We start from the raw sequence: 12,315 nt of genomic DNA, 5'->3' as shown, positions 1-12,315 counted from the left end.
CAGGGGAAAGCTCAGAACCGGGACATTTTTAATGATTTTGAAAAACGTTTAATGAAAAGCAGGGACGGTCCTGGCTAAGGCCCCGCTCCCTCAGTCAGCGCGCCCGCACTGCAGACAGGGGGGGACAATGCAGGGGAAGCTGAGCGCGCTTGCAAGGCTGTAAAATTTGTTTATGTAAGCGCAGAGCGCCGGTGAGCGTGTGTGCCCGCGCATACGCGCATCGCGTGGATATATATATATATATATATATATATATATATATATATATATACACATACATACATATATATACATACATACATATATATATACATATACATACATATATATACATACATATATATATACACACACACACACACACACACACACACACACACACACACGTCACCTCGCCAAGCGCTACCCGCTCAGCGCTAGCGGGGACGCAGCCTAAACCCGAGCCGTATGGTCACCCTACTTATGCTGCTATTTACCTGTTGCCCTGGTTCCCATTTTTTGTAATGTACATTATTTACCTGGCATTGTAATGCTGTAAAGTGCTGTGTACAGGGCCGGCACTGTGCAAATAAAACAATAAACACAGAAAGGATATTAGCTTCCTATTAATATCGCCCTTTGTCGTGGGAAGAGGTGGTTAGCCTGGGAAATAAATCAGTGAAACTCTTCTTACATCTTCCTTAGCTTTGGTTTGTAGTATTATCTGTGTTCGCTGATTAGAGGTAAAAAAAAAAAGTCTAATCTGGTCCAAATCGGGCTTAGTCCGCACTTATAGTGTTGGCGACAGCGACGCGACCGATGACGTCACCCGTCGCTAGAGTTGCACTTTAGTTTTGGGCGACGTCGCTGGCTGCAAGTCCAGGGACGTCACAAAAGGGGGAGGGCAGAGGCATGGACAAGCTCCCGATAGGCTGCAAGAGGAGACCGTCGCCGAAAAAAAAATCAAATATCAGTGACTACCAGATTTCTTGTAGCTCTGTCGCTCCGTCGCCTGCTCTATAAGCGCCCACGACGGCGACAATGCATTTGTTTTGCACAAGGTACGCACGCACACACACACACACACACACACACACACACAAACACACAAACACACACACTTCAGAAGCTGCAATTACAGAGGTTTTGCAATAAAATGTTTGAAGTCATATTTCTACAAAGCAGAAACCTTCAGCACAATTTCAGGCACGTGATCCGGAGACAGACTATTTCTGGCAGGCTCAACAGGACTGGTTTATGTGAGCCAGTATAGTATTGGGGAGCTTTTTACGCTGCAAACCAAGTCCGGGTGTTTGTAAATCAGTAAAGGCAAATTGTCCAGAAGTTATTATTTATCTATTTATTATCTTTCCTCGTCTTGTCTCATTCCCTTTAAAACGAGTCAGTCCCGGGCACAATCATTATTCACAAGGAATCCAGAAAAACACAGCAAAAAGGTAAAACTATGAGGTATGAAATGCCCTGAGATAAAGGGACCAAACTCACACTCACACTCACACACACACACTCACACACACACCCACACTGTGTTCCACGGGTTCCCAGATAATGCATCACCGCCATAATAACAACCAGACTCCAGCCCCACAATAAGGCACTTCAGCTATAGAAACAATATACAAGTCAGACCAGCACTCCAAATAAAGACTAACTCACTACTGTACCTATATACATAAACATAATACCTATATACATAATACCTATATACATAAACATAATACCTATATACATAATACCTATATACATAAACATAATACCTATATACATAATACCTATATACACATAAACATAATACCTATATACATAATACCTATATACACATAAACATAATACCTATATACATAATACCTATATACATAAACATAAATAGGGATTAAGCAGATATATTAATATATTCTGATGATTACCTTGCTGCTGCTTGTGAGTGGGTCCTGCCGGCCTGTGATTACTCCCTGTATTCCTCCCTCACTGGTCCCAGTCCCCTGCTGCCCAGTACATTAGTGGCTATTTGCCCAGACTGCAGGTCTCAGGAGGCCGGGATGTGAGCAGCTAATGAATGTCTGAAGCTTCCTATTGTGCAGGAGAAGAGGACAGTCCCACTACCCTTATGGGGGTTACTGCCCCGTTTATCCTCTGCCCCTCCTTTATCAGCCCCTCAGCAGCTGCTCATTTCTCCTGCATGATAACACAGCCCTGTCTGTACCTGGGAAGGGGACGCCTCATATTTACTGGGATCTCACTTCCAAACCGGAGGACAGACCGGTTATTCCCTGCTAGCTGTGATCTCTGTGCTCACACCTCCCCCTGCTATCTGTGTCCCCTCCTCTCTCCTGTGTCCCTCCCCCTGCTATCTGTGTCCTCCCCTACCTCTTGTGTCCCCTCCTCCCTCCTGTGTCACCTCCCCCTGCTAGCTGTATCCTCACCTCACTTGCTGCCTCCCCCTGCTTGCTGTGACCTGCTTTCTGTGCAGACACAGGACATACGTGAAAACGAGCGGTAACTCTCAATGTATTACTTCCTGGTAAAACATTTTATAAATAAATACATACATTTGCAGTGAAACAGACAGAGCGGATACAAGGTGTCTAAGGCCTGGGACATAGTTGTTCTAGCAGTGCGGAGGCGCGCTGAGGCTCAGGGAAAGGCCTTACACAGCGCGCCGTCAGGGGGCGGGTCGGAGGCGGGCCAGTGACGTCACGGTGCTGGTTCGCCCTCATTGGGCGAACCGCTCACGTGACCGGCCCTGCGCTCCGGCAAGCGGGGAAATTTCAAAACTCCGTCAGACACACGCTTCCCCAAGCGTGCTGACGCGTGCGCAAGCCCCTGCTAAAGCCGCTCTCATTGCGGCTGCAGGGGCTCAGTACCGAGCAGCAGCGCGCCTCAGCCCATAAGCGCTGACCATGCCCGAGGCCTAAGGCTGGGGCCATGGTACTGCAGACCGTGCGGCGTTCTCGTCCATGCGGTGTGCGGGCGTCTCCGCGAGGAAGGAGCGCGCGTTGTGTGAGAAATCAGTTAAACTGATTTCTCAGCATGACAGACACGTCACGTGAGTGGTTCGCCCAATGAGGGCGAACCAGCTCCGTGACACGCCTAGGAACGCCCCCCAACGGGGAGAGGGGTCTGCCGGGGTTGGCGCCCCAGGCCCTGTGAGTCTGGGGGCCCAGCCGCCCGGCCGTGCCCGTTATAGTTGGAAAAAAAAATTGGCGATTCCCCGGGCGCATGGGCAGAGCCGAGGTCCCGGCGCGCAAGCGCGGGCGTCCTGTCTGTTGCCTGTGGGTCTGCTCCCCCCTGCAGGAGGGAAGCGCACCTAGGCTGCAGCAACCGCGGAATTAGCTGCCAGTCTGGCGGCCCACCCCCCAGCCGCCCACCCCCCGGCCGCCCACCCCCCGCGTGGATTTCGGGGGCAGTGAATTGCACTGTAATGTTTTTTTTCCATATTACAATAAAAAGAAAACAGTTAAGTAAAAGTTGCCCGCTAAAAAATTTTTTTTCGTGGTCGGTGCGCACATATATATATATATAGTGGTCGACAAATCACCCAAAAATCTACTCGCCACACAAAAAAATCTACTCGCCACCTAGTACCAAACCTGTGCTGCTTGGGCCAATAGGAGCTCGCCACAATGTTAAATCCACTCGCCCGGGGCGAGCAAATGTATAGGTTTGTCGAACACTGTATATATATACATACATACAAGTTCCGGCTCACGCGCATGCGCGGGCACACACGCTCGGCGCTTTTGTAAATAACATTTTTAGACTTTCCCGCTTGCTCAGATAGCCCGCAATTGCGCCCCCCCCACCCTCTTCCCCCCGCACTCGCGTGCGCAAGTTGCAGGACACCCGGCACTCATGCTCTAAGCATGAGCGCGCTCAGCGCCAGCTGGAACTCAGCCTAAGGCCAAGTCCCTGCTGCAGCGCCCACCATAGACAAGAACCGCCACTCAAAATGGGGCCGGGCCCGCTTGCTGCCTTGCCCGCCGCGTTGTGTGCGAACAGACTTCCCTGAAGTCAGGAAATCTGTGCTCACAACTTGCCACGGAGCGCTGGCCACGCCCCCCTGGCGGTTCAGCCAATGAGGGCGTACTTACCGGGTAACGTCGTGGCCGCGCCCCCCACCACGCTCCCCCCCCCCCGTCTTTCCCCCTGCAGCTTACCGCAGACCTCGGCTACACGCGCAGCGCCGCCACCGGGGCCTCGGCCTAACGGTGAAAATGAGAATTGTCCACAAAGGGACACAAGGGTTACCACAGTTTTCTGTATATATAAATATACAAGAAAAAAAAACGATTCAAGTATATATAATTCAGAAAAATATATCAATCATTAAACATAAATTTATTGCAGCACATGACATGATCCGATTTCCTCGCATTATTTCGATCTGCGTTAGTAGTACACCCCCTGGTTTAGGTGGGGGTAAGTTCTACAAGAGAACAGAAAAATGGGGAAAGAGTATAAAAAGTTTAGATTTTTCTCATAGTGACTTCAATGCTTTTTTGAAAAAGCAAATATTCACATAATATATGGTGCCCTAAGCACAGACTTATTCTGCCTATTGGGTAACCCGGCCCTGGTCACACACACAAACCCCTAGCAACAGCCCATGCTCGGGGAAATCCCGCAGCCATCCCAAGCCGGCCAGGTCACTATGTCCAGAGAGGTAATATTCTGGAACCAGGGTCACATGTAGGATGTGAATGAGGCCAGATAGCTTAACTCGTCCCTCTTTGAAAGCACAACAAGTCCTTATGTATTTTCTTACCTTTATTGGGAAAGTCACAGCAAATAAAGGGTACTTGTAGATGTTGTGGAGTGGTAAGAAAGTGCTTCTCTATGTGGATTTTTTTTTATATCAAGTGAAGGTAAAAACGGAATGGCCTTGCCAGGGGGTAGATAGCATGAGAGGTACTCACTCAGCCTGCTTAGGATGGAAAAGGAAGTGAGTAATCTTTGTCACACAGGAATAGTGACAGGACTAGGCTACCTGTGAATACAGACAGGGGAGTATGGAAAAGTCCACTTAGCCACGGGGATTAAAGAGGTTGGCAAGGCAACCAGCTACTGGCTGTGTAAAAAGGGAATGTGTAACAATAATGTATCGATTACACAGGCACTGTCAGTTTTCTGAGCAGGGAAAACATGCAACTGAAATATAAAGGGCTAGCAGGCAGAGCTGCAAAGGGGGGAACTGAAATGAACAATCCTGTTCCAGGACAGGCAATACCGGTATATACACACATACATGTCCAGAGCAGCAATACCGGTATATACACACACACATACATGTCCAGAGAGGCAATACCGGTATATACACACACATACATGTCTAGAGCGGCAATACCGGTATATACACACACATACATGTCCAGAGAGGCAATACCGGTATATACACACACATACATGTCCAGAGAGGCAATACCGGTATATACACACACATACATGTCCAGAGAGGCAATACCGGTATATACACACACATACATGTCCAGAGAAGCAATACCGGTATATACACACACATACATGTCCAGAGAGGCAATACCGGTATATACACACACATACATGTCCAGAGAGGCAATACCGGTATATACACACACATACATGTCCAGAGAAGCAATACCGGTATATACACACACATACATGTCCAGAGCGGCAATACCGGTATATACACACACATACATGTCCAGAGAGGTAATACCGGTATATACACACACATACATGTCCAGAGAGGTAATACCGGTATATACACACACATACATGTCCAGAGCGGCAATACCGGTATATACACACACATACATGTCCAGAGAGGTAATACCGGTATATACACACACATACATGTCCAGAGAGGCAATACCGGTATATACACACACATACATGTCCAGAGCAGCAATACCGGTATATACACACACATACATGTCCAGAGCAGCAATACCGGTATATACACACACATACATGTCCAGAGAGGCAATACCGGTATATACACACACATACATGTCTAGAGCGGCAATACCGGTATATACACACACATACATGTCCAGAGAGGCAATATACCGGTATATACACACACATACATGTCCAGAGAGGCAATACCGGTATATACACACACATACATGTCCAGAGAGGCAATACCGGTATATACACACACATACATGTCCAGAGAGGCAATACCGGTATATACACACACATACATGTCCAGAGAAGCAATACCGGTATATACACACACATACATGTCCAGAGAGGCAATACCGGTATATACACACACATACATGTCCAGAGAGGCAATACCGGTATATACACACACATACATGTCCAGAGAAGCAATACCGGTATATACACACACATACATGTCCAGAGAGGCAATACCGGTATATACACACACATACATGTCCAGAGAGGCAATACCGGTATATACACACACATACATGTCCAGAGAAACAATACCGGTATATACACACACATACATGTCCAGAGCGGCAATACCGGTATATACACACACATACATGTCCAGAGAGGCAATACCGGTATATACACACACATACATGTCTAGAGCGGCAATACCGGTATATACACACACATACATGTCCAGAGAGGCAATACCGGTATATACACACACATACATGTCCAGAGAGGCAATACCGGTATATACACACACATACATGTCCAGAGAGGCAATACCGGTATATACACACACATACATGTCCAGAGAAGCAATACCGGTATATACACACACATACATGTCCAGAGAGGCAATACCGGTATATACACACACATACATGTCCAGAGAGGCAATACCGGTATATACACACACATACATGTCCAGAGAGGCAATACCGGTATATACACACACATACATGTCCAGAGAGGCAATACCGGTATATACACACACATACATGTCCAGAGAAGCAATACCGGTATATACACACACATACATGTCCAGAGCGGCAATACCGGTATATACACACACATACATGTCCAGAGAGGTAATACCGGTATATACACACACATACATGTCCAGAGCGGCAATACCGGTATATACACACACATACATGTCCAGAGAGGTAATACCGGTATATACACACACATACATGTCCAGAGAGGCAATACCGGTATATACACACACATACATGTCCAGAGCAGCAATACCGGTATATACACACACATACATGTCCAGAGCAGCAATACCGGTATATACACACACATACATGTCCAGAGCAGCAATACCGGTATATACACACATACATGTCCAGAGCAGCAATACCGGTATATACACACACATACATGTCCAGAGAGGTAATACCGGTATATACACACACATACATGTCCAGAGAGGCAATACCGGTATATACACACACATACATGTCCAGAGCAGCAATACCGGTATATACACACACATACATGTCCAGAGCAGCAATACCGGTATATACACACACATACATCTCCAGAGCAGCAATACCGGTATATACACAGATACATGTCCAGAGCAGCAATACCGGTATATACACACACATACATGTCCAGAGAGGCAATACCGGTATATACACACACATACATGTCCAGAGAGGTAATACCGGTATACACATACAGTACTTGTCCAGTATTACCTCTAATTTTTTTTTTACTGGACAGTAAAATGCAATACAGTCCGGTTCAATACTGGACACCTGGTAACCCTACAGTAGCGCAGCCTCTCAGCAGCCAGACACACTGCACTGATTCTACTCTCACTTCCACTATATACCTGGAATGTGCAATATAGGGAAAGCACTCAGGCATTTAACACCTTCGCTTTCATTTCCTGACTGCTATCCTGTCATATTTATAGCCGACATTATCCGGGTTGAGTAACAAGGAATGTAAGAAATTTCTCATTGGCGGCCATATTTAAAGTAGTATAATTAGTTCTATTTTAGCAGCATTCCCCCTTATTGTCACAATGTATGTGTTTACAGACTGGGGGAGCAGATCTGCGCTATTCTTACCTCCAGACACCCCCCAGTTCCTGAGATTTACCAGTATACAGCCTCAAAATTATAAGATGGGCACAGCGGATTTCCCAAACAGGGGCAGAAGTGCCAGTAACTACAGGGGCCAGTATCTCAGGCTCCAAAGGACACCCCGGTACTAATTCTGTGAGAGAATAGACAAGGGGGATCCTGCAAACATTACAAAGCGATATCCCATAAATATGTCAGTAACATGTGTAGCCATGTGTAAAATTGGTGTACATATCTCCTTCATACTGGCAGTAATCCTGGTAAGTACAGTATGCTGGGTTGCCAGTAACAATCATGGAGGTTTGCCCTCGTCCCTGATGAAGTGTCATATGTACACAAGGGAAGTGACAATATGCTCTGTGTCCACTATTAGTGACACAGAGGTGAGTCTGTTTTGTGAGTCTATATAAGACACAGCACTGCCTAAAGTTAGTGGTTCAGTCTGTGTTCTGACTGTGTTCAGGAGAGTCATGTGGAGGTCTGCAACAGTGTTGCAGTGTCTGATGCAAGAGCTGTGAGTCTGTGCAGCTCAAGTGGCAGAGAGGCAAGCTGGGGAATCTCCCTTAGGGGAGAGGTGGAGAGCCACTCTATTGGGAGAGAAGGAACCTTCCCAATGGAGTGCAGCAAAGAGATGAGCGGCTAGTACGATCGCGATGAGGGGCAGTCTGCCTGAACATGCAATAAAGATGCCCAGTTTCACAAGATCGTTGCTGTGTGAGAGTGAAGTTATTACACAGAAGGAGGCACCCAGAAGGAGGTCCCCATCAGACACTTCTCCCTGCAGCCGCAGAGATCCTGATGGGGTGGAGGCGCTGCATCGTATGCGAGTAAGACTCAGATCACACTACCTCAGATGCCTGTCGTGCTGATATCCCCATACCAACCAAGCGGGAGACTAAGAAGTCCTGTAAGCCAGCAGGTGCACCACACACACTATACATACATGTAATGGGGCCAGTAGACCACAGGGGCCAATGTGAGATTGGGTGGGGGCCAGTAAAACCGTTACACATGTAACACAGATAAACACGCTGTTCTTATAGTCACTATAACAATGCTCCAGGAACAGTGTGTTTATAGGAGAACTCATTGTGCATTGTATAAAGCCGTCTGTGGTACAGCTCTGTCCTGTCAGATTAAACCGATAGTGACAGTAGGGCTGGTATAGAAGAGGTTAATCCCTGGAGCACTGAAAGCTTTAAACTCGGGGGCAGAAAAGTTTAAAGGGCCAGTCCCTCCTAGGGGCAAAGTGTGTATATCTACTGTATGTCTGTATTTACATAGTGCCCACAGTATACTCAGCCCTTTACAAAGCCAGTACCGTATATGGAATTATAATGCAATAAGTGCAACAAAATCAGACCATAGGAAAGGAAATCCCTGCCCCGGAGAGGGTATGTTGGGAAACTTACAGACACAGCAGGTGAGGGTAATAATGGCAGTGACATGGTTAAGGGGTCAGTCCCTCCTAGGGACAAAGTGTACTAATGGCAGTGACATGGTTAAGGGGTCAGTCCCTCCTAGGAGCAAAGTGTACTAATGGCAGTGACAGGGTTAAGGGGTCAGTCCCTCCTAGGGACAAAGTGTACTAATGGCAGTGACATGGTTAAGGGGTCAGTCCCTCCTAGGGACAAAGTGTACTAATGGCAGTGACATGGTTAAGGGGTCAGTCCCTCCTAGGAGCAAAGTGTACTAATGGCAGTGACAGGGTTAAGGGGTCAGCCCCTCCTAGGAGCAAAGTGTACTAATGGCAGTGACAGGGTTAAGGGGTCAGCCCCTCCTAGGGGCAAAGTGTACTAATGGCAGTGACATGGTTAAGGGGTCAGTCCCTGCTAGGGGCAAAGTGTACTAATGGCAGTGACAGGGTTAAGGGGTCAGCCCCTCCTAGGAGCAAAGTGTACTAATGGCAGTGACAGGGTTAAGGGGTCAGTCTCTCCTAGGGGCAAAGTGTACTAATGGCAGTGACAGGGTTAAGGGGTCAGTCTCTCCTAGGGGCAAAGTGTACTAATGGCAGTGACAGGGTTAAGGGGTCAGCCCCTCCTAGGAGCAAAGTGTACTAATGGCAGTGACAGGGTTAAGGGGTCAGTCTCTCCTAGGGGCAAAGTGTACTAATGGCAGTGACATGGTTAAGGGGTCAGTCTCTCCTAGGGGCAAAGTGTACTAATGGCAGTGACATGGTTAAGGGGTCAGTCCCTCCTAGGAGCAAAGTGTACTAATGGCAGGGACATGGTTAAGGGGTCAGTCCCTCCTAGGAGCAAAGTGTACTAATGGCAGTGACAGGGTTAAGGGGTCAGTCCCTCCTAGGGGCAAAGTGTACTAATGGCAGTGACAGGGTTAAGGGGTCAGTCCCTCCTAGGAGCAAAGTGTATTAATGGCAGTGACAGGGTTAAGTGGTCAGTCCCTCCTAGGGGCAAAGTGTACTAATGGCAGTGACAGGGTTAAGGGGTCAGTCCCTCCTAGGAGCAAAGTGTACTAATGGCAGGGACATGGTTAAGGGGTCAGTCCCTCCTAGGAGCAAAGTGTGCTAATGGCAGTGACAGGGTTAAGGGGTCAGTCCCTCCTAGGGGCAAAGTGTACTAATGGCAGTGACAGGGTTAAGGGGTCAGTCCCTCCTAGGGGCAAAGTGTACTAATGGCAGTGACAGGGTTAAGGGGTCAGTCCCTCCTAGGGGCAAAGTGTATTAATGGCAGTGACAGGGTTAAGTGGTCAGTCCCTCCTAGGGGCAAAGTGTACTAATGGCAGTGACAGGGTTAAGGGGTCAGTCTCTCCTAGGAGCAAAGTGTACCAATGGCCGTGACATGGTTAAGGGGTCAGTCCCTGCTAGGAGCAAAGTGTACCAATTGCAGTGACATGGTTAAGGGGTCAGTCCCTCCTAGGAGCAAAGTGTACTAATGGCAGTGACAGTGTTAAGGGGTCAGCCCCTCCTAGGGGCAAAGTGTACTAATGGCAGTGACAGGGTTAAGGGGTCAGTCTCTCCTAGGGGCAAAGTGTACTAATGGCAGTGACAGGGTTAAGGGGTCAGTCTCTCCTAGGGGCAAAGTGTACTAATGGCAGTGACATGGTTAAGGGGTCAGTCTCTCCTAGGGGCAAAGTGTACTAATGGCAGTGACATGGTTAAGGGGTCAGCCCCTCCTAGGGGCAAAGTGTACTAATGGCAGTGACATGGTTAAGGGGTCAGCCCCTCCTAGGAGCAAAGTGTACTAATGGCAGTGACATGGTTAAGGGGTCAGTCCCTCCTAGGAGCAAAGTGTACTAATGGCAGTGACAGGGTTAAGGGGTCAGTCCCTCCTAGGGGCAAAGTGTACTAATGGCAGTGACAGGGTTAAGGGGTCAGTCTCTCCTAGGGGCAAAGTGTACTAATGGCAGTGACAGGGTTAAGGGGTCAGTCTCTCCTAGGAGCAAAGTGTACCAATGGCCGTGACATGGTTAAGGGGTCAGTCCCTGCTAGGAGCAAAGTGTACCAATTGCAGTGACATGGTTAAGGGGTCAGTCCCTCCTAGGAGCAAAGTGTACTAATGGCAGTGACAGTGTTAAGGGGTCAGCCCCTCCTAGGGGCAAAGTGTACTAATGGCAGTGACAGGGTTAAGGGGTCAGTCTCTCCTAGGGGCAAAGTGTACTAATGGCAGTGACATGGTTAAGGGGTCAGTCCCTCCTAGGAGCAAAGTGTACTAATGGCAGTGACAGGGTTAAGGGGTCAGTCTCTCCTAGGGGCAAAGTGTACTAATGGCAGTGACATGGTTAAGGGGTCAGTCTCTCCTAGGGGCAAAGTGTACTAATGGCAGTGACATGGTTAAGGGGTCAGTCCCTCCTAGGAGCAAAGTGTACTAATGGCAGGGACATGGTTAAGGGGTCAGTCCCTCCTAGGAGCAAAGTGTACTAATGGCAGTGACAGGGTTAAGGGGTCAGTCCCTCCTAGGGGCAAAGTGTACTAATGGCAGTGACAGGGTTAAGGGGTCAGTCCCTCCTAGGAGCAAAGTGTATTAATGGCAGTGACAGGGTTAAGTGGTCAGTCCCTCCTAGGGGCAAAGTGTACTAATGGCAGTGACAGGGTTAAGGGGTCAGTCCCTCCTAGGAGCAAAGTGTACTAATGGCAGGGACATGGTTAAGGGGTCAGTCCCTCCTAGGAGCAAAGTGTGCTAATGGCAGTGACAGGGTTAAGGGGTCAGTCCCTCCTAGGGGCAAAGTGTACTAATGGCAGTGACAGGGTTAAGGGGTCAGTCCCTCCTAGGGGCAAAGTGTACTAATGGCAGTGACAGGGTTAAGGGGTCAGTCCCTCCTAGGGGCAAAGTGTATTAATGGCAGTGACAGGGTTAAGTGGTCAGTC

General features: G+C 48.2%; 1 protein-coding gene across 16 annotated transcripts in view; it reads right to left on the bottom strand.

The window, feature by feature from the left end:
* Positions 1-12,315, bottom strand: part of LOC142488371 (uncharacterized) — a 175,377-nt gene that overhangs the window by 20,418 nt on the left and 142,644 nt on the right. For 7 of the 16 annotated variants that reach the window (XM_075588835.1, XM_075588819.1, XM_075588824.1 and 4 more), the window contains exon 1: positions 1,908-2,318. The exons of the other annotated variants lie outside the window; for them this stretch is intronic. The gene's annotated coding sequence lies outside the window, so the exon portion shown is untranslated. Of the gene's footprint in view, positions 1-1,907; positions 2,319-12,315 lie in introns of those variants that run through there. 16 annotated transcript variants of the gene reach the window in all.

The sequence above is a fragment of the Ascaphus truei genome, chromosome 2, assembly GCF_040206685.1.
Source record: "Ascaphus truei isolate aAscTru1 chromosome 2, aAscTru1.hap1, whole genome shotgun sequence".
NCBI classification, from domain to species: Eukaryota; Metazoa; Chordata; class Amphibia; order Anura; family Ascaphidae; genus Ascaphus; species Ascaphus truei.
This window is presented reverse-complemented; position numbering and strand designations above follow the sequence as displayed.